Below are 23,147 nucleotides of genomic sequence, written 5' to 3' on the forward strand. Positions count from 1 at the left end.
TTAATAGTTGTAATTTATCAGTGAATATTTTATCCTAAGGAATAATATATTTTATTTTATTTGTCGCTTTGAACTGACAACACTTTTTACGATACTCATGTTGAATGCTACGATCATTACCAATTGCCAAAATTTTGTCAAGATAATTTGAGTGTCTTATTATATACCATTTTACACTTTTACTTTGATGGTTATAATCTCCAGCAGTTCTTACCGTTATATTACATATCCAACTGTTGCTTAATTCAGGATGTCTAACAGTTCAAATTCAAGTTCAGATTTAATTGTCGTTCAAACATGCATGCAAACCCATGAATATAGCTAAATGAAACAGCGTTACTCTGGGGCAAAGGTGCAAAATGTAGTACCAACAGTCATACACAGCATAAGACGCATATAGCACATATACGATAGCAGTAAAATACAGTCACACAAAAATATATATAGTGCAAGTCGCCGAGTCCATGAACGTTGCAGCAGTCTGCAATTAAATACAGTACAGCTTGTTTTCTGCTGAGCCAACACTGGTATAAATCATAGAAAACAAGAATGATAGGTAATATTTCAGATGCTTACCAAACACTTATTAGAAAAGAACTCCTTTAACTGCACTTTCTGGACGTCCACCTCATACATTTAAGATCCATGTAGCAGAAGTAAAGACTAAATATCTGATGATAAATGTGAGAAACTAGTTCCAGTTTTATTAAGATGATAACCACATCCGTTTGCTGATAACTTGAAATTAAATGTCATAGTAACACTAAAGCTTGTATGAAGAACTTTGTGAGTCAGTTATCTTCACAACATCTATAACCAAGAAGGTAGAGGAGATCAATAGCAGAACCAAAGAAAATTCATCTTCAGTCCCTTCTGATTGTTATCACCAAGATGAGTGTGCCAGTTGTGGCAAGTTATAACGTGTGGTTATTTGCCTTCTGAGCATCGCGAACCAGTAGGCCATTTTCCACTGATGTCACTCATTAACAAGGCATTATCGCCCACAGAACTGCTGCTCTCTGGGTGCTTTTAGCTTATCACACTATAGGTGTTCACGAATAAAACAATGTGAGGTGTTTTATGCTAAGAAAAAAAATGTAACAACTCATTTATTGTAATCCAAAACACTAAACCCTAAGAGCAGTAAACTTCTTCACATAATTGCATCCATCATCATGTCACACCCGCCTCTTAGAGTGAACTCCAATTCAACGTCTGTGGTTGTGAATTATGTTTGTTACCAGCAATTACTTTACCCTACACAGGCCCTCCCAGAATTCACTAAAACTGGCATTGTGAGCCTGTCCAGTGATCGAACAAGCCGTCCAACTTGGAGCTTTGTCCCATAGGTGGCCCTAGATCATCCAGAGGTATGTTGACACACTCATGGTCATCTTGTCTCTGCAGGGGCATGGTAACTTAATCTTCCAAATCTTGGTAAGCCACTTTAATGCAAACTAGTGAAAGACATTCAGTGTTACCCTTCTTACCTATGATAAATTCTTTTTCTCCATTCCAAAGCATGGAACAGGCTATCAAAGGGGGGCTATGGGGATGTTGGTGTGCATCATGGCAGAGGAAGACAAACAAGGCAGACTATAGGTCAACAGGAACCCAACTGAGCAATACGTCATGATGGGAGGTAGGAAAAGGTGCACAGGAATTGAATTTACTGAGGAATGTGTTGAGTCACTGTTAAGATGCCAACCAGGCAGTTGTGGCATCAGGTATGAAATCATCTTCACTCATAACAGCTGTCTATATAGCCACTCAGCTGCGGGCGACTGCAGGTCTTCTTTTGGAGCTGTTCTGATCCCCAACAGGACCCACGGGAGATGATCATACTATCACTCATTGGTCAGGGAAGCCCTCAGAGCAGCCTTTAAGAAGCAATGAAACTGCTTGCATAGGCTATTGGACTATGGGTGGTGTGATGTAGCCCAACACCGAGGTTCTGGGCCATCGCAGCTCAGAGTTCTGATGTGAATCGGAGACCGCAGTCAGAGGAACTATCAGATGGAGTGCAAAACTGAGCAACTCAGATGCTGATGAATGCCATGTGCAGCTGTTGTTGATCTTAGGGGGACGAGCTCTGACCACCTAGTGGTACAGTCCACCATGGTAAGGAGCTGTGTGAAACCGCGGGAGGGGGAAAGAGGACCAACGAAGTCCACATTGAAATGGCGAAACCATCGCTCAGGGACCTCAAAAGGAGCCAATGGTGCCTGAACATGACGGTTAATTTTTGTCCGCTGCCACTCCACACAGGCTGCAGTCCAATCACGCATACCCTTTTGAAGGCTGTACCACACAAACTTTAGTGCAATCATTTTCTGTGAGGCCTTTTGTCCCGGATGTGAGAGGCCATGTATGGAGCCAGAAACAGTCTGCCTCCAGCTTGGGGTGAGGGCAACCGGTTGAGACCTCACACAGGCAAGAAACCCCAGCTTCACTGAACTTCATGTAAGCCGACCGCAGGCCTATGACTGCTGTTCTGTAAGCTCGTACCTCTGAGTCAGCAGTTTAGTCAGCATAGTCAACCCCTTAGTCTGCCATGTCAGCATAGTCAACCCCTGTGTGTACGGCCTCAACAGCTGGCCATGAGACGTAATCAGCTACAGCATTATTTTTCCCCTTGATATGTTGTATCAGTTGTGAAATCTGAGATGTAGGACAGTTAGCATTGCTGCTGTGCAGACAAAGGGTCTGATATTTTGGCTATCACATGCACGAGGGGTTTGTGGTCAATGGATGCTGTGAAATGGAGGCCCTCTAGAAAAAAAAAACAAAAATGACGGACAGCCAGATAGAGACTGAGAAGCTCACAGCCAAATGTGCTGTCCTTCCTTTCGCGGGGACAGGGCAAGAGCTGCTGGCTATAGAAGATGGACAAATAGCTCTTGGAGTGTATGGGGTGTTAGGGAGGTGTAGCACCTCTGGTAGGGGAACATGTCGTGTCCTTTTCAGGGTGGTTTGTCCACCTTTGGTCCCCACCTGGGACTCAGCTCTCACCTGTGGCTCCCCGTAGCTGTTTGCATGCAACAGCGGCCACGCCCTGGGCAATGGCTTGGACAAGCCGGCTAAACCAGGTGAAAGTAGCCAATGGGTCTCAAACCCTCGGTGAGTTAGGGAGTTGGCTATCCCAGTATGTGAAGACAGACTCTAGCAGATTGAGCGGATGAGACCTATGGAAGGTCCAATGGTCAAGAAGGCGGTCTCTGCAAGCGTCGTGGAACGTGTAGAGCAGGACAAGACACAGAAGGCATCCTGGTAATCCACTGCACCTAGTGCCATCTCCAGCCGTCTCGACTCTGTCTTGCCACTGGATCCAGATGGGAATTGGGAAGAGAGAGTGAGGCTGATGCTGTGCAACTCTCCCTCACTTAAATCCAAGTCACACGCTAGTCTCGACACCATCATCATGGTGTCGAGGTACTCATCGACGTCGACGATGGATGAATACAGTTCTTAGGCACCCAGGAAATCTGCACTGAGCAGAGGTCTAGCCACTTTGGCCAGGATGGAGTCCCATGTGTAAAATCACCCACTGAAGCAAAGCATCGCCTGTCATGTACCGTATGTCTGGATCCTGCTGCCGTTGGTGGCCTCCAGCAAGATTTTGTCGGTCTTTGCCTTCTCATCAATAGGCGATGCTGGTGGCACACTCACTTGAGCACCCGTATCACACAGGAAGCTTCGCCCTGAAAGCATGTCCGTAATGAACAGTAGATGTCCCCTGCAGCTGAAACCCATGGTGTTCAAAGAGCTCTGATATCCCGATGTGCTGGCACTGTTGAAGTTGCAAAGGTGGTCAGCACTTCCTAGCGTTTGTACTAAAGTGAGCAGGGTAAAAGCACAGACCCAGCATTGTCTTTTTCGCAGCTGTAGATGTCCTTATGCTGGAAGCCTTGCTGACCGGGTTTGAGGCAACGAAAGGAGAAGGAATGATGTTCCTCTGCCTGGCTCAGTGTAGACTATCAGCCATTTTAGCAAGCTCCCTATTGGCCATCATGGGTGCATTAGCGAGGGCTATGCAATCTGGATCAGGCATTTGCTGCATAAAGAATTCTTTAGAAATAAAGTAAGGATGGTGATTTGCCAGGAAGGGCAGCATGTGGTCCATTAGCTCTGATGGCTTAGCATCGCTGAGGCCGGGCAAGGAGAGGACTGTTTGGTGAGTTCAGTCTCTGATTGTACAAAAGTCTGTAAAAGGTGAGTTTTCGGTGATCGGGATTTATTGTGTTCAGGTGGCTGTTCAACGTGTCTCACCACTGGATGCTGTGGAACTACTGAACAAAACCACCGTGCAGTAGAACTTGGTACAGTCCATGGCGATTTCTCACAGTGCAGTTTGGGATTCAGCTTGTAAAATCCAAGCAATGGCATTTTGCTTCCAAAACTCTGGCAGCTTCAAAGCACTGCATTGGCTGATACCTTCAATTAGCCTGGAATTGTCCTAGAGCATCAAGGTCACCAATATAGATTTTTGTAAATAAAACAACGTGAGGCATTTTATGTTGAAATAAAACCATAACAACATCTATTGTAATGCAAAACACTGAACATAGAGAGTAAACAGTACGTCACATAATTACCAGCCTCTTAAAGTGAACCCCAACTCAATATCAGTGGTTGTGATTTATGTACGTTTTCATCAATTACTTTACCCTACAGTACCTCTAAAGACTGTTGTGCATGAAAATCCCAGGAGATCAACAGTTTCTCAGATACTCGAACCACCCCATCGGGCACCAACAATCATTCCATGGTCAAAGTCACTTTGCTCACATTTCTTCTCCATCCTGATGTTTGCTCTGATCATCCTTCAATTATGTGCCACCCAAGAAGCTATCAAGCAAAATTAGAGCATATGATATTGGGTGTCTTATATTTGCACACATTATGGGTTGGCTACTAGACAAAAGAATAGGAATAAACCAATTATATTTTGGTTTGGGAGCTATCACTCATTGGGTGTTGGAGGGATTGGTGCTGGACTGTCATCTCATAAATAATACAGCCAAGTTTGCTGATGACATAAAACGGGATGAGTGATAGTGCAAACTTTGAGGTAGAGGCAGAGAGGTTTCAGTGCAGTAAAAGAAGTATACGTGAGTGGTTGAGAACATGGTAGATGAAATATAATGTGGTAAATGTGGTGTTTATTTCAGCAGGAAAGAAAAAGGAAAAATGTAATGCTTTTTCAATGATAAGAGATTGAAACTTACTGATTTTCACAGACCCTGGGTGCACTTACGTGGTATAGTGGTACAGCAAGTAGAGACGCTGCCTCACAGAGCTAGATATCTTGATTCAATCCTGACACCTGTGTGTGGAGTCTGAATGCAGCCACAAGAAGAACAATGGCTTCTGCCACACTCTGAAGACATGCTGATTGGTAGACTCACTGGCCATTGTAAACTTGGGTGAGTGGGAGAATCCGTAGAGAATTAATGAGAGTGGTGTGAGAATAAATAAATGGGATTAATGTCGGACTAGAAAATGGGTGGTTGATAATCAGGACAAACCTGATGGGCTGGAGGGTCAGTTTCCATGCTGTAGCTCTCTATGACTCCAACTGCTGCACGTTTCAGATACGTCCAGGAACTATGAAGGCAAGTATAATGTAACCTTTTACTGCAAATGGAATTGAATACCAGTATAAAGACATCTGCCATCGTAGGTTACATCCAAAATACTGAGAGGATGCTACTAGGATAATTAAATATGGCCTGCAAGCTCTCTTTGACCATGTACAACATTTGAAGTAGCACAGTGGCTTGTGTAGCACTATTACAGTGCCACCTGTAAGATCAGGGTTCAGCTCTCACCTCTGACTGCAAGGAGAGTGTACTTCGGGTTTCCTCCGGGTTCATCAATTTTCCTCCCATGTGCATAAGACATATGGGTTAGGGTTTGTGAGCTGTGCATGCTGTGTTGGTGCCAGAATCATGTGGGCTGCCCAACACAATCCTCAATAATTTGATTTGACACTTTGCGGTATGCTTCATTTTACATGTAACAAAGAAAGCTAACCTTAAATCTAATCTTTATCATCAAAGTGGGCTAAGTATATAAATATTATGGCTAGAAAGGCAGATCAGAGTTCAGCATCTTGTGGGGAACTCATAAAGCATAGGTACCGTCCGCAAGGTATATGATGAAATATGCTCCAGTTCCTTGGATGTAGTATGACTCCAGCAACACTCAAGGAGCTCAACATTGCTGAAGATATGTTCTTAATTAACTTCCCTTCCTCTGTCACAGAGCTGTGGTTGTTATGTGTTGTACCATCCACAAAATGCTCTAGATCAACTCGTCAGGCACCTTACAAGCCCACTTAGAACGTGTGTAACCATTCCCTCATTGGTAATGGTTCAAAATTCCAGACCATCTCACTCAACAGCATTTTGAAAGAAGTGTGAAAATCAATAAACTGTGTGTAGATGTTGCAAATCTGATATAAAAGCAGAAAGTGTTGAGCAAGGCAAATAGTAACTTCAGAAAGCAAAATAAAGAAGCTAACATGATGCATTTTCTGTTATTATTAAAACAGTATAATAATGCCCTTATATGGGCTATACAGAAGTTCACAAATTGGATTTCACAATTTTCTTACAGACAATTAGGGATGGCCACTAGATGCTATAATTGCCCCAAGTCTATAGTAAGAAAGTGCTTATTTGGATTGGTAGTCCATATTGGGAAATTAAGTCACCTATGCCTAGCTTTGCAAAGAAAGCCAGCATCTGGAAATGAATCAGCCTGTTTCCTTAGTAACTATACAATCTACCCATGTTTTTATTTTGATTGAAGGAAAACAGTGCTAAATCTAAGAAATAAAGTGGTAATTGCTGATCTACAATAGGAGTGGCAAACGGGTCAACGGATGATTTACAGTTGTGTTATATTATGAGCAGAATTACAGCCAAAATCCTCGGAATATGTGAAGTGGCAAAATTAATTCTATAAATAATTGGATGACCTGACTGAACCCTCATGTTTAATTTTCTCCTTTATATGAACATAAGAGCTTAAGAGCATCAGAACTAGGTATTTGCTTATCATTCAATAAAATCATGGCTTGAATTCTTATTTAATAAAATCACCATGTTGACTTGAACTTCAGTTTTCTGCCTGTTTCTCATGATTCTTGGTTAGTTTTTTCTAAAGCTATCCAAAGGCTCACACTTGAATATACTTTATGAGTCAGCCACACAGCTCTCTGGGGTAGAGGATGTCAAAAGCAGTTTTTCGGACTGAAGCAGCAATGAGATCAGAACCCAAATGACCCTGGTAAAATTAGGCATTGCTGATCAGCTTATTACTGAGTAAAAACCACTTGGTTGTATTGCTGACAATGGCTTCTGTTACTTTGCTGATGCTAAGAGTTGATTGGTTGGCTGCTTGCCATGAGCAGAACATACCTGGCCAACTGAGCTAAAACAGATAGCGAGATCTTAAGTGAATTCTTTGCACCCATATTTACTCCGGGGATGGATACAGAGTCGAGAGAAGTAAGACAAAGTGGCATCAACTACAGAGAAGGAGGTGTTTGCTACCATGAGGCATATCAGGGTGGATAAATCCCCAGGGCCTAACAAGGTGTTCCCGCAAACACTATGGGAAGCAAGTACAGAAATTGCCGGGGCTTTAGCGACAGGACAAGTACCAGAGGATTGGAGGACAGCCAATGTTGTTCTGCTGTTTAAAAAAAAGGTTCCAAATATAAACCAGGAAATTAAATACTGGTGAGTCTGATATCAGTTTTGAGAAAGTTATTGGAAGGTATTCTAAGATATACAAGTATTTGGATAGACAAGGACTGATAAAGAATGGTAATGTCTCAGTAATCATAAAGAGTTTTTTTGAGGATGTTTCCAAGAATCAATGTATTGAGTACTGGAGATGGGATGTTATGCTGAAGTTGTATAAAATGTTGGTGCGACCTCATTTGGAGTATCGCATGCAGTTGTGATCGTCTATCTACAGGAAAGATATAGACAAGGTTGAAAGAGTACAGAGAAAATTCACAAGGATGTTGCCGGGACTGGAGGGTCTGAGTTGTAAGGAAAGATTGAATAGGTTAAGACTGTATTCTTTAGAACATAGAAGATTGAGAGGTGATATGATAAAACTATTGAGGAATATAAATAGCGTAAATGCAAGCAGGCTTTTCCCTCTGAGGTTGAGTGGAACTACAACCAGAGGTCATGGGTTCAGGGTGAAAAGTGGGAAGTTTATGGGGAACATGAGGGGAAACCTCTTCACTCAGAGGGTCATGAGAGTGTGGAATGAGTTTCCAGCATAAATGGTGCATGCGAACTCAATTTCAACATTTAAGAGAAGTTTGGATAGGTACATGGATAGCAAGCTATGGTCCCAGTGCAGAATGCTGGGAGTAGGCCGTTTAAATGATTTCGACATGGAACTGATGGGTCAATGGGCTTGTTTCTGTGCTGTACTTGTCTATAACAGATGTTAGAGTTCTTATGTTTGCTTTCCTTCCTTTTTTGAATATTTATTGGAACCCAATTTGCTGGCATCTTTGCCAAACAAGGGAATTTTGGGATCACAACTTATGCATCAGCTCTCTATTCCAAACCAGAAATTCTAAAGAGCTCAACTATTCAAGTAGCAGTTGCAGACAGAGAATCCAGTCAATACTTTGGGGAAGGTTACACTGACTCAAAACAGTGACTGGTTTCTCCATAGGAGCTGTTCAACTGGATATGTTCTTCCAGTCTATGTTCTGTGCTTGTTTCAGATTCCAACATCTGCATTTTCATTTGCTTTTCACTCTTTATTCAACACTTAGTTTAAGACACTATGATATAAGCCACCCAATTCTGAGTTTACATGTTAGTTTTAGTCCCATTAGTTTGTCTAAAACATTTTATCTTAAGTGTCTCTCTTTCTATTGATTTTCTTCAGATAGTAGATTGATAGATACTTTAACAATCCCAAAGGAAATTACAGTATCACAGCAGCATTACGTGTGCACAGATATACAAATATGCAGATATTAGAAGAGAAGAAAGAAAGAATAGGAAATGAGTTACAACAAACAGTCTAATTGGAGGGGGTCATCACTTCCCCAATTATAGGTTGACTTATTATAGTACTCTTGGAAGCAGCACAGTTGTCTTAGTCTATTGCTGAAAGTGCTCCTCTGTTCAGCCAAGGTGGCATGCAGAAGGTGAGAAATATTGTGCAGAATTTCTAGGATTTTCCATAAGGTCCTTTTTTTACCACGGCCTCCAGTGTGTCCAGTTTGACTCCTATAACAGAGCCAGACTTTCTAGTCAGTTTATTGAGCCAGCTGCAATCACCCATGTTGATACCATTGCTCCAGCACACCACCATATAGAAGATTATACTGGCACCAACAGACTGGTACAACATGTGAAAGAGAGGCCTGCATACTCCATATGACCTTAGTCTCCTCAGGATATAGAGGTGACTCTGGCCCTTCTCGTACATAGCCTCTCTGTTCGTGCTCCATTTAAGTCTGTCATCCAGGTTCACCCCCAGATACTTGTACGTTCTCACCACATCCACATCCTCACCATCAATATAGTTACAGGGAGCAGTACAGGTTTAGTCTTCCCAAAATCCATCACCATCTCCTTTGTCTTACTGATGCTGAGCTGCGGATGATTCAGCTTGCACTATTTGACAAAGTCCTCCACCAGGGCTCTGTAGTCATCCTCCCGTCTTCCCTTCTGTTGCTGAGTCACACTAAACTATGGCTGAGTCATCAGTGAATGACATGACTCAATGTTGTGTCTAAAGTCTGAGATATACAGGGTAAACAAGAAGAGAGCCAATATGGTCTCCTGTGGGCCCTAGAGCTACTTCTAGCTGTCTTAGACTTGCAGCTCTAAAACCGCACTAACTATGCTTTGTAGGACACTATTAGTATTTTCAACTGCAAAGACATCGAAGAAATATTTATTCAAAACTCTTTCCATTTTCTTATTTCCATAATTAGTTTTCCAGTCTCATCAACCAAGAAACGAATTCTTATCTAAGTTAATTTTTAAAAATACTGTACTTAGGAAACTAATACTGCAAATTTTTATATTTGTTGCTAGCTTAATCTCTTAATTTATTTTTCCCAAATACAAAGTCTTCAGACACCAGAAATCCAAAGCAACACCTGCACAATGCTGGAGGAACACAGCAAGTCAGGCAGCATCTCTGGGAAAGAGTAAACAGCTGATGTTTCAGGCTGAGATTCTTCTTCAGAACTCAGACCTCTTGAGTCCTGAAGAAGAGTCTTGGCCTGAAATCTCGACTGTGCAACATGAAACATAAACATCTATAAATAACAAAAATAAGTAGTGCAGGAGAAAGGAATAATGATGTAATGTTCCTGGATTTGAGCTGGGCTTAGCCATACAGTGAGCATTGTAGTGAGAGTAGAGCAGTGGTCTAAGCACCTATCTTTGAGATGTTGATAGTCAACAAGGAGAAGACATTATTCCTGACCTTCAGTCAGCAATTTTTACACTCGCCTCCATCCTATGGGCATTTTACAGTGGCCAATCAACAAGTTGTTGTGTACGACTTTGGAATGTGGTAAGAAACAGTTTTTGTTGTGCTGTAGTATGTCACATTATATGTCTCGCAGAATTGTATGCCCTTTTGTATTCCTTGTACGATCTAGACCAACATAGTCTGATGTTTTTTTCCTCTTCTCTCGGCTTGGTGTTTCTGGCCTATGAAGTTAGGAAAATGTATATTCCTCTCCACGTAGGAATTCTACATCACACTATATACATAACTCACATCTTTCCACTACTCCACACTGCAGACATACCCCACGTCCTTCCTTTACTCAACACTACCCACGTCCCCACGTCCTTCCTGTACTCCACACTGCAGACATACCCCACATCCTTCCTCTACTTCACACATACCCCACGTCTTTCCTCTACTCCACACTACATACGTCCCCACGCCCTTCCTTTACTTCACACATACCCCACGTCCTTTCTCTACTCCACACTACACACGTCCCCACGTCCTTCCTCTACTCCACACTACACACATACCCCACGTCCTTCCTCTACTTCACACTACACACGTACCCCACGTCCTTCCTCTACTCCACACTACACACGTACCCCACGTCCTTCCTCTACTTCACACTACACACGTACCCCACGTCCTTCCTCTACTCCACACTACACACGTACCCCACGTCCTTCCTCTACTCCACACTACACACGTACCCCACGTCCTTCCTCTACTCCACACTACACACGTCCCCATGTCCTTTCTCTACTCCACACTACACACGTCCCCACGTCCTTTCTCTACTCCACACTACACACGTCCCCATGTCCTTCCTCTACTCCACACTACACACGTACCCCACGTCCTTCCTCTACTCCACACTACACACGTCCCCACGTCCTTCCTCTACTCCACACTACACACGTCCCCACGTCCTTTCTCTACTCCACACTACACACGTCCCCATGTCCTTCCTCTACTCCACACTACACACATACCCCACTTCCTTCCTCTACTCCACACTACACACGTACCCCACTTCCTTCCTCTACTTCACACGTACCCCATGTCCTTCCTCTACTCCACACTACACACATACCCCACTTCCTTCCTCTACTTCACACGTACCCCACGTCCTTTCTCTACTCCACACTACACACGTACCCCACGTCCTTCCTCTACTCCACACTACACACGTACCCCACGTCCTTCCTCTACTTCACACTACACACGTACCCCACGTCCTTCCTCTACTCCACACTACACACGTACCGCACGTCCTTCCTCTACTTCACACGTACCCCACGTCCTTTCTCTACTCCACACTACACACGTACCCCACGTCCTTCCTCTACTCCACACTACACACATACCCCACGTCCTTCCTCTACTTCACACGTACCCCACGTCCTTTCTCTACTCCACACTACACACGTACCCCACGTCCTTCCTCTACTCCACACTACACACGTACCCCACGTCCTTCCTCTACTCCACACTACACACGTCCCCACGTCCTTCCTCTACTCCACACTACACACGTACCCCACGTCCTTCCTCTACTTCACACTACACACGTACCCCACGTCCTTCCTCTACTCCACACTACACACGTACCCCACGTCCTTCCTCTACTTCACACTACACACGTACCCCACGTCCTTCCTCTACTCCACACTACACACGTACCCCACGTCCTTCCTCTACTCCACACTACACACGTACCCCACGTCCTTCCTCTACTCCACACTACACACATACCCCACGTCCTTCCTCTACTTCACACATACCCCACGTCTTTCCTCTACTCCACACTACATACGTCCCCACGCCCTTCCTTTACTTCACACTACACACGTACCCCACGTCCTTTCTCTACTCCACACTACACACGTCCCCACGTCCTTTCTCTACTCCACACTACACACGTCCCCATGTCCTTCCTCTACTCCACACTACACACGTCCCCACGTCCTTCCTCTACTTCACACTACACACGTACCCCACGTCCTTCCTCTACTCCACACTACACACGTCCCCACGTCCTTCCTCTACTCCACACTACACACATACCCCACGTCCTTCCTCTACTCCACACTACACACGTCCCCATGTCCTTTCTCTACTCCACACTACACACGTCCCCATGTCCTTCCTCTACTCCACACTACACACGTCCCCACGTCCTTCCTCTACTTCACACATACACCACGTCCTTTCTCTACTCCACACTACACACGTACCCCACGTCCTTCCTCTACTCCACACTACACACGTCCCCATGTCCTTCCTCTACTCCACACTACACACGTCCCCACGTCCTTTCTCTACTCCACACTACACACGTCCCCACGTCCTTTCTCTACTCCACACTACACACGTCCCCATGTCCTTCCTCTACTCCACACTACACACGTACCCCACGTCCTTCCTCTACTCCACACTACACACGTACCCCACGTCCTTTCTCTACTCCACACTACACACGTCCCCACGTCCTTTCTCTACTCCACACTACACACGTCCCCATGTCCTTCCTCTACTCCACACTACACACGTCCCCACGTCCTTTCTCTACTCCACACTACACACGTACCCATGTCCTTTCTCTACTCCACACTACACACGTCCCCACGTCCTTTCTCTACTCCACACTACACACGTACCCCACGTCCTTCCTCTACTCCACACTACACACGTACCCCACGTCCTTCCTCTACTTCACACTACACACGTACCCCACGTCCTTCCTCTACTCCACACTACACACGTACCCCACGTCCTTCCTCTACTTCACACTACACACGTACCCCACGTCCTTCCTCTACTCCACACTACACACGTACCCCACGTCCTTCCTCTACTTCACACTACACACGTACCCCACGTCCTTCCTCTACTCCACACTACACACGTACCCCACGTCCTTCCTCTACTCCACACTACACACGTACCCCACGTCCTTCCTCTACTCCACACTACACACATACCCCACGTCCTTCCTCTACTTCACACATACCCCACGTCTTTCCTCTACTCCACACTACATACGTCCCCACGCCCTTCCTTTACTTCACACTACACACGTACCCCACGTCCTTTCTCTACTCCACACTACACACGTCCCCACGTCCTTTCTCTACTCCACACTACACACGTCCCCATGTCCTTCCTCTACTCCACACTACACACGTCCCCACGTCCTTCCTCTACTTCACACTACACACGTACCCCACGTCCTTCCTCTACTCCACACTACACACGTCCCCACGTCCTTCCTCTACTCCACACTACACACATACCCCACGTCCTTCCTCTACTCCACACTACACACGTCCCCATGTCCTTTCTCTACTCCACACTACACACGTCCCCATGTCCTTCCTCTACTTCACACATACACCACGTCCTTTCTCTACTCCACACTACACACGTACCCCACGTCCTTCCTCTACTCCACACTACACACGTCCCCATGTCCTTCCTCTACTCCACACTACACACGTCCCCATGTCCTTCCTCTACTCCACACTACACACGTACCCCACGTCCTTCCTCTACTCCACACTACACACGTCCCCATGTCCTTCCTCTACTCCACACTACACACGTCCCCACGTCCTTTCTCTACTCCACACTACACACGTCCCCACGTCCTTTCTCTACTCCACACTACACACGTCCCCATGTCCTTCCTCTACTCCACACTACACACGTACCCCACGTCCTTCCTCTACTCCACACTACACACGTACCCCACGTCCTTTCTCTACTCCACACTACACACGTCCCCACGTCCTTTCTCTACTCCACACTACACACGTCCCCATGTCCTTCCTCTACTCCACACTACACACGTCCCCACGTCCTTTCTCTACTCCACACTACACACGTACCCATGTCCTTTCTCTACTCCACACTACACACGTCCCCACGTCCTTTCTCTACTCCACACTACACACGTACCCCACGTCCTTTCTCTACTCCACACTACACACGTCCCCACGTCCTTCCTCTACTCCACACTACACACGTCCCCATGTCCTTCCTCTACTCCACACTACACACGTCCCCACGTCCTTTCTCTACTCCACACTACACACGTCCCCACGTCCTTTCTCTACTCCACACTACACACGTACCCCACGTCCTTCCTCTACTCCACACTACACACGTACCCATGTCCTTTCTCTACTCCACACTACACACGTCCCCACGTCCTTCCTCTACTCCACACTACACACGTCCCCATGTCCTTCCTCTACTCCACACTACACACGTCCCCACGTCCTTTCTCTACTCCACACTACACACGTCCCCACGTCCTTTCTCTACTCCACACTACACACGTACCCCACGTCCTTCCTCTACTTCACACATACACCACGTCCTTTCTGTACTTCACACATACCCCACGTCCTTTCTCTACTTGGTGCCTTGTGATTGTTTCCCTGTAGACTTAACACACTCAGCCCTAAACACTGCTCTGATACTCAAGAGGTAGGATTGCCTCATTTGGCTTGTTACTCAAATAATTTTAAATTGATAACCAAATGGCAAATCTTTTGTCTTCTGACATGGTTTTTGTAATATTTCCTGATCTCTGATGTCCTTTCTTAATTTCAGCTCTTTCCTGCTGACTCTTTCCTTCCTTGAAGCAGTTTTCACAGTTGAATTCATCTCCCTTTATGATAAAGCCCAAATTTTAAGACCTTCATAATCTTCAAATTCAAGAGGAAAAAGTCAAACATTATCAGTCAGCATCCATTTGCTTCAGTCAGTTTCCTGCAGATTTCAATTAAATTTGAAAGAAGTGAGTGAAGTTCAAAGTAAATTTATTATTAAAGTACATACATGTCACCTTTTACCATACTGCACTTTCATTCTATTGCAGGCATTCACAGTAGAACAAAGAAATACAATAGTATCAGTGAAAATCTGCAGACAAAGATTGACAAACAGCCAATGTGCAAAAGCCGAACTGTGCAAATACAAAAAAAAACCCAAAAAGGCAAATAAATAAATAAATATTGAGAACATGTGTTGTAGACTCCATGACAGTGAGTCCAGGTCCTGTCCTACTCTGGAAACTTTTTGGAGAGACATTTTTAATATTATCTCAAAGGTATTGAATATAGATATCTTTCCTTATCCTATTACTGCTATCTTTGGATTACCTAAAATTTCCAGTAATCTTTCTCCTTCAGCCCGTAGAATGATTGCATTTCTTACTTTAATGGCGAAAAGATGTATTTTACAACATTGGAAAGAGACTAACGCTCCAACTACGTTTTTTTGGTTTTCCCAGACGATATTATGTTTAAATTTGGAGAAAATTAGAAGTAATCTTTATGATTCTTCAGTTAAATTCGATCAGACCTGGAGATCTTTTATTCATCATTTTCATTTAATGTAATTTTTTTTCTCTCGGTTCATATTTATATTCCCTTCTTGTTTTTTTTTAAACTCTTTTTAATGGAGGTCGGGTTTGAGGACGTGACTTTAAGTACTTTAACTCTACTTGTTTCCTAGTTAGTCCATTGCTTTGCTTTGCTTTTTAGTTTAGTTGCACGGTGGTTTTTTTTTTGGGGGGGGTTCTTTTTCTATTGATATATATAAAAAATAGTATACTATTATATTACCTTGTTATTTTATGTTTAAATTGCACTGTTTGTATCAATTTTTTACCACCGATGTTGCTTTTGAAAAAAGAGAGAGAGAGAGAAATGAAGATTAACCGTTGGACTGTCATTTTAAGGCATTGGAAGTAACTTTGGATTTCTACTGAGTTGGGTTTACAGGCATTCACAGTAGAACAAAGAAATACAATAGAATCAGTGAAAATCTGCAGACAAAGACTGACAAACAGCCAATGTGCAAAAGACGAACTGTGCAAATACAAAAAACCCAAAAAGGCAAATAAATAAATAAATATTGAGAACATGAGTTGTAGACTCCATGACAGTGAGTCCATAGGTTGTGTTAAGAGATCGATTAAGTTTTGTTTTGAGTGAAGTTAAGGACCCCCATCACCCAGAACATGCCGTATTCTTATTGTTACCATCAGGAAGGAGGTACAGAAGCCTAACGGCACACACTCAGTGATTCAGGAACAACTTCTTCTCCTCTGCCATCTGATTTCCAAATGGATATTGAACCCACAAACAATACCTCACTACTCTTTTGTATTTATTTCTGTTTTTGCATACTGATTTCAATTGAAACATTTGATATACATGTACTCATAGTAATTAAGTTTTTTTCCTATATTTATCATGTATTGCATTGTAGTGCTGCCACAAAGTTAATAAATTCTGAAATATATGCCAGTGACATTCAACCTGATTCTGCATTCTGAAGTTATCCATGCTGGTTCAAGAGCTTTATGGTTGAGGGGTAATAACTCCTCCTGAAACTGGTGGTATGGGATCCAAGGCTCTGTACCTTCTTCCCGAAGGCAGCACTGAGAAAAGAGCATGGCCCGGATTGCAGGGGTTCTTGGTGATGAATGACAATAGACAATAGGTGCAGGAGAAGGCCATTCAGCCCTTCGAGCCAGCACCATCATTCACTGTGATCATGGCTGATCATTCACAATCAGTACCCTTTTCCTGCCTTCTCCCCATATCCCTTCACTCCGCCGCTATCTTTAAGAGCTCTATCTAACTCTTTCTTGAAAGAATCCAGAGAATTGGCCTCCACTGCCTTCTGAGACAGAGCATTCCACAGAACCACAACCCTCTGGGTGAAAAAGTTTTTCTTCAACTCCGTTCTAAATGGTCTACCCCTTATTCTTGAACTGTGGCCTCTGGTTCTGGACTCCCCCAATATTGGGAACATGTTTCCTGCCTCTAGCATGTCCAATCCCTTAATAAGCTTATATGTTTCAATCGGATCCCCTCTCATCCTTCTAAATTCCAGTGTATACAAGCCCAGTCGCTCCAATCTTTCAATATATGACAGTCCTGCCATCCCGGGAATTAACCTCGTGAACCTACACTGCACTCTCTCAATAGCTAGAATATCGTTCCTCAAATTTGGAGACCAAAACTGTACCCAATACTCCAGGTGTGGTCTCACCAGGGCCCTGTACAACTGCAGAAGGACCTCTTTGCTCCTATACTCAACTTCCCTTGTTATGAAGGCCAACATGCCATTAGTTTTCTTCACTGCCTGCTGTACCTGCATGCTTACTTTCAGTGACTGATGAACAAGGACGCCTAGATATCATTGTAAGAATTCTTCTTTCTTGTGGCAGTACTCTTTGCTGATGTGCTCAATGGTGTGGAGGGTTTTTCCTGTGATAAACTAAGCTGTAACTATCACTTTTTGTAGGCCTTTCCATTCTTGGAAACTATTGTTTTCATTCTGGGTCATGATGCAACCAGTCAGGATAGTCTCCACTGTGCATCTATAGAAGTTTGTCGAAGTTTTAAATGACATGCTGATCTGCACAAACTTACAAGGAAGTAGAGGTGCTGCTGTGCCTTCTTTGAAATGGCACTTATGTGCTGGACTCAGATCAGAATCTCTGATATGGTAATGTAAAGCAATTTAAAATTACTAACCCTTTCCACCTCTAATCCCCTAATAAGCACTGGCTCATGGATCCCTAATTTCTTTCTCCTGTAGTCAATAATCAGCTCTTAACTTCTGCTGATGTTGAGTGAAAGCATTCACACTCAGATTCAACACAGCAACAATGTTATCTCCCTCTCCGTATCAAATCATATTCAGATGCTACAAATTCTGCCTGTGTCTGCAATAAAGAATGATTATTTCCAGGGATCTTTATGCCCACTTTGCATTGTATTTGATTTTTCTGCTATTAGTCAGTTGTAGGCAGATATATAACACCAATTATGAAAATGCCATAAACTTTGCAAAGAGTACTAAACATTTCATCCCAGTGACCCATCAGATGACTGCATGTCAGGAACAGTTATTACCCCTCATCCATCAGGCTCCTGAACCAGTGTGGATAACTTCACTCAACCTCACTTGCCCCATCACTGAACTGTTCCCACAGCTTATGGACTCACCTTCAAGGATTGGACTCTTCATTTTATGTTCTCAATGTTTATTGCTTATTTATTTATTATTATTATTTCATTTTTTCTTGTATTTTTGCAGTTTTTTTGCCTTTTGCACACTGGTTATCTGCACTGTTGGGTGCAGTCTTTTGTTGATTCTATTATGGTTATTGGATTTATTGAATATGCCCACAAGAAAATAAATCTCAGGTTTGCATATAGTGACATATCTGAACTTTGATAGTAAAATTACTTTGAGCTTTGACGAACAGTAACTATTGCAGATCTTGCCCAATTACGTGGCAAAGCAGCTTGACAAAAACACTGAGAATTGATCACGACTCAAGGGAGTGCCAAGACCAATTCTCTTAAGGTTTGGCACTTCCAATTACATTTGGCCTATAATGTCAATAACATCCAAAAGTGCCAGCAAGACCAAAGAATTGACTGTGAACTTCGGGAAGGGGAAACAGCAAAAACATACACCAGGTCCTCATTGAGGGGTCAGCGGTGGAAAGGGTGAGAAGCTTCAAATTTCTGGATGTCAATGTCTCAGTGAATCCTTCCTGGGGCCAACATATTGATGCAGTAGCTCTACTTCAAAGATTCAAAGTACATTTATTTTCAGCATATGTATGCAGTATACGACCCCAAGATTCATCTTCCCACAGACAGCCACAAAACAAAGAAACTGACAGAACCCATTCAAAGAAAAAAAACGTCAACCCCCCGTTGCGCAAACAAAAAAGAACAAATTGTGCAAATGACAAGGAAACAGGTGAAAAACAAAGAATATAAAATATCAAACCACAAAGTCAGTCCAGATGTATTCAGCTCAACTCAATTCAGTTCGATCTGGTGCAGAGCTGTTTGTTGACTGCAGGCCACAGAGACCGTCTGCCCCAATCAACATCATACAAAATAGCACCAAAAAGGAACAACCAGAAACTTGATTAGAAGTTTGAGGTTGTTTGGTGTGTCACCAAAGATTCTTACAAATTTCTATACATGTACCATGGAGAGCATTCTGACTGCTTATATTACAGTCTGGATTGGAGACTCCAATACACAGGACTGCAGTAGACTAAGCCATTTCCAACATGGGCACAACACTCCCCCATCATCGAGGACTTCTTTAAGAGGCGGTGCCTCAAGAAAGTGGCAGCTATCACTCAGGACCTTCACCAACCTGGACATACCCTCTCCTCATGACTATCCTTGGGGAGGAATTACAGGAGCTTGAAGGCCCTCATTCAACAATTCAGGAATAGCTTTCTTGCTGCTGTTGTCCAATTTTTGAATGGTCCATGAACCAATGGGCACTACCTCCTTGTTCCTTTCTTTCACTATTTATTTTTGTAATTTATGTAATTTTTATATTTCTGTGCTGTACTACTGCCACAAAACAACAAATTTCACATCATGCAAATCAGTGAAAATAAAAGTTTCTAATTCTGATTCCAAAAATGTCAGAGTGCTTTGACTTTTGCCAATGGTGCCAATTCTCCTTAGAAATTGAAGTCCCAAGTATCTGCCTTTACTCTATGGCACATTTGAGGTCTTCTTGCTGAGATCCTATGGGACCATCCAGAGGCTCCAAAAATAAGAAGGCTTTAATTGTGTGAATGGCATTAATTCTCACCCAAGATAGGCACTACAGTGGTGTAATGATTAGTATAATACTATTACAGCTCGGGGCATTCCGGGGCTTGGAGTTCAATTACGGTACTGTATGTAAAGGGTTGTATGTTCTTCCTGTGAGTGCATGGGTTTTTCCCAGGTCCAAAAATGTACTGGTTAGTAGCTTAATTGGTCTTTGTGACGAGACTAGTGTTAACTAGGTGAGTTGCTCGATAGTGCAGCTCATTAGATTGGAAGAGCCTGTTCTGTGCTGTATCTCAAAGTACAAATAAATAATCTCTACAGTCACTATCAGCAAGCTTCAGAATTATACAGGTAGATAGCTTTATTGATCCCAAAGGAAATTACAGTGTGACAGTAGCATTACAAGTGCACAGATATAGAAATATTAGAAGAGAAGTAGGAAAGAATAAACTAAAAATTATCTGCCAGCCTGCAGGATTTTCTGGAAAATGTATGAGCTGTCCTTTAAAATGCACTGCCATAAAATGCAATGTGAAAACAGGCATTCATTGTGACTGAGGGAAAATAAAACAATTGGTCAGATTTGGAACAAAATTTCTAATAGAAACTGATCCCATTTCTGCTTGTTACAAGTAGCAGGTGGTTCCTTAAGATTATTACAGCCAGGGGCTGCAATGGGGACAAACTCCCACTACCTATTAAATCCTCACAATGGTGTGTGCCTCATATAGCCTCTGACAACCAAGTCCAGCTTCTGGCCTTCATGTGTGGCTGAGCTACTGAGCCTGGTGGAACTGTTTCTACTGACAGGAGAAAGGGCAAAGGCAGGTTACTGCTGCCTTAAAGACAGTCGCTTCGGGCAGGTAGGATTCATCAGCCAGGGCTGGCAGCTCATCTAGGAGAAGGAAAACTCTGATCTCAAACCTCCCCTACCTTGTGGCTACACCCACTCATGGGGAAGTCTTCGGGAGTAAACCGCGAGGGAAAATTCTGGAGGTGGAGTCTCTAAGGCAATGCTATGTTGAGTTCAATGCTGACTAGTAACTCCTGCAACGCTGCTGGTACCAAACTGTATTGGTCTCTGCCATTTCTTTGGATTCATCAGTTGCGTGGGGAGGGGGAGCCTGCTACAAGGGCAACAGCTTGCTCTCCACATCTTCCTGCCCAGCCTTGCATATCTAGACAGCAAGGATGCAACATCCATGATTGACCCTGACTGACAGAGGCCTCACTCATGCAAATGGCAGGTAGTTCACATGTACATGTACAAGGCAGGAATCGTCCTGTCTAATTTCTTGAATACTGTGTTTCAGATAGAAAAAATAGTGCTTACATGTCTCTCTCTCTCTAGATAACATTGATCCTAAAATACACAACACTGGTAAAAACCACACTACTTATTAAAATTTGTAGGAGCTGTAGGTCAAATCACTTCTGAACCAAAAATATGACATACATACATTAAAATACATTACCTTTCGGATTTTAATTTTAAAAATTCTAAAATGGTGTAAATAACCATTATACTTCTACACTTATTTTCCTGAATTTTATCATTAACATCTGTCTTTGCTCAGAGGTGATCACTGAGACAAGAGAAGTGCTCTTGCTATGAATCTTTATTGTATAGCTAGTATTGCAGCAAGAGCAGGTTGCTTAGAGGACACTTGTCTTCCAGATGTTGAGTATAAGTACCTGACCTTTTGTATAGTTCAGTGAAACTGGTGACGTGACATCATCAGAAAGATAGTTTATGATAACATTTTCTTTAAAATTGCGAATTTTTTTTTCTGTGGAGTATCTGACGTTTTTTTGAAATAAGAAATGTACATATTATGGATATAATAAGAGACTTAAGGCATAGGTGGGAAGTGGTTACCCTTTCTGACATTTGCTGATTTTTCAACAGATGACCTTAAATTAAAACACTTAAATTCCAGTTGTAAATGTTATGGTGCCTTTGCAGCTTTGCACGTTGGTGATCTTGTACTTTGCAGATTTATGGTTCCACTCCCACTCTGGAGAGTGGGGTGGTGGACAAAACTTTTTTCAGAGAACTTCCTAATTTAGATAATTTATTCAACTGATATCCATCTCATGCAGTTACATAAATTCCACAGCAACACTTTAAACTAGATCAAAGGAGTGTTCTCAGATGCCTTGGTCAATATATACTATCTCATCATGTTTGAGAAGGGTACTACTATGAACAAAAGAGCACAAGGTGTAAAAGTAGGAGTAGACCCTTCGTTTCTTCTTGTCCACTCTGAATTCAGCACGATCTTGGCTGATCTTTTACCTCTTTTGCCCCCACTAGTTCATTCTGAAATCTCTCTCTCTCCCCCTCCCTCTCTGTTGAATATAATCAGTGATTAAACTCTGTAATATATATAGAACCTTAGGGTTGTATACTGCATAAAGATTTTGATAACAAATGTACTTTGAATCTTTGAATTTCAAAGATTCACCACCACTGAATGAAGAGGTTTCTGCTCAATCCTGTCCCAAGTGAGCAATGACCTATTTTAAATTGTATATCCCAGCCAGAAAAAAAACATCAACTCTGCATCTATCTTGTCAAAAGCCTTATGAATTTTGCAGGTTTCAATGTGATCTCCTCTCATTCTTCTGACGTCTAGGTAATACAGACCCAGTAATCAATCTGCTGGAGAAACTCAGGGTCAACAAGCACATATAGGGGAAAGGAACTGTCAATTTGAAAATGACTCAGTATTTTTAAGCTTCCCAAATGGGACCTTGCAATCAATCTATTGAAATTACGTTGCACTCCACTGTCACTGTATATCCTTCCTTAGGTAGTAAGATTAAATCTGTCCATAATATTCAAGTATGACATTCTAATATTTTCTATTATTTTAGTATGACATCTTTACTCTTGTACTCAAACCCTCCTGGAATAAAGGCAAACATATAATTTGCTTTCCTCCTTGCTTTAGGATTAGTGTTAAGCAATAAAGCAATTAA

The 23,147-nt window shown here is 43.0% G+C and overlaps 1 protein-coding gene across 2 annotated transcripts in view; it reads right to left on the reverse strand.

Moving 5' to 3' along the window:
- Positions 1-23,147, reverse strand: part of LOC140196414 (G-protein coupled receptor 35-like) — a 57,467-nt gene that overhangs the window by 28,847 nt on the left and 5,473 nt on the right. The window contains exon 1 of one of the 2 annotated variants that reach the window (XR_011885707.1): positions 577-642. The exons of the other annotated variant lie outside the window; for it this stretch is intronic. The gene's annotated coding sequence lies outside the window, so the exon portion shown is untranslated. Of the gene's footprint in view, positions 1-576; positions 643-23,147 lie in introns of those variants that run through there. 2 annotated transcript variants of the gene reach the window in all.

This window comes from Mobula birostris, chromosome 4 (genome assembly GCF_030028105.1).
Source record: "Mobula birostris isolate sMobBir1 chromosome 4, sMobBir1.hap1, whole genome shotgun sequence".
Taxonomy (NCBI): domain Eukaryota; kingdom Metazoa; phylum Chordata; class Chondrichthyes; order Myliobatiformes; family Myliobatidae; genus Mobula; species Mobula birostris.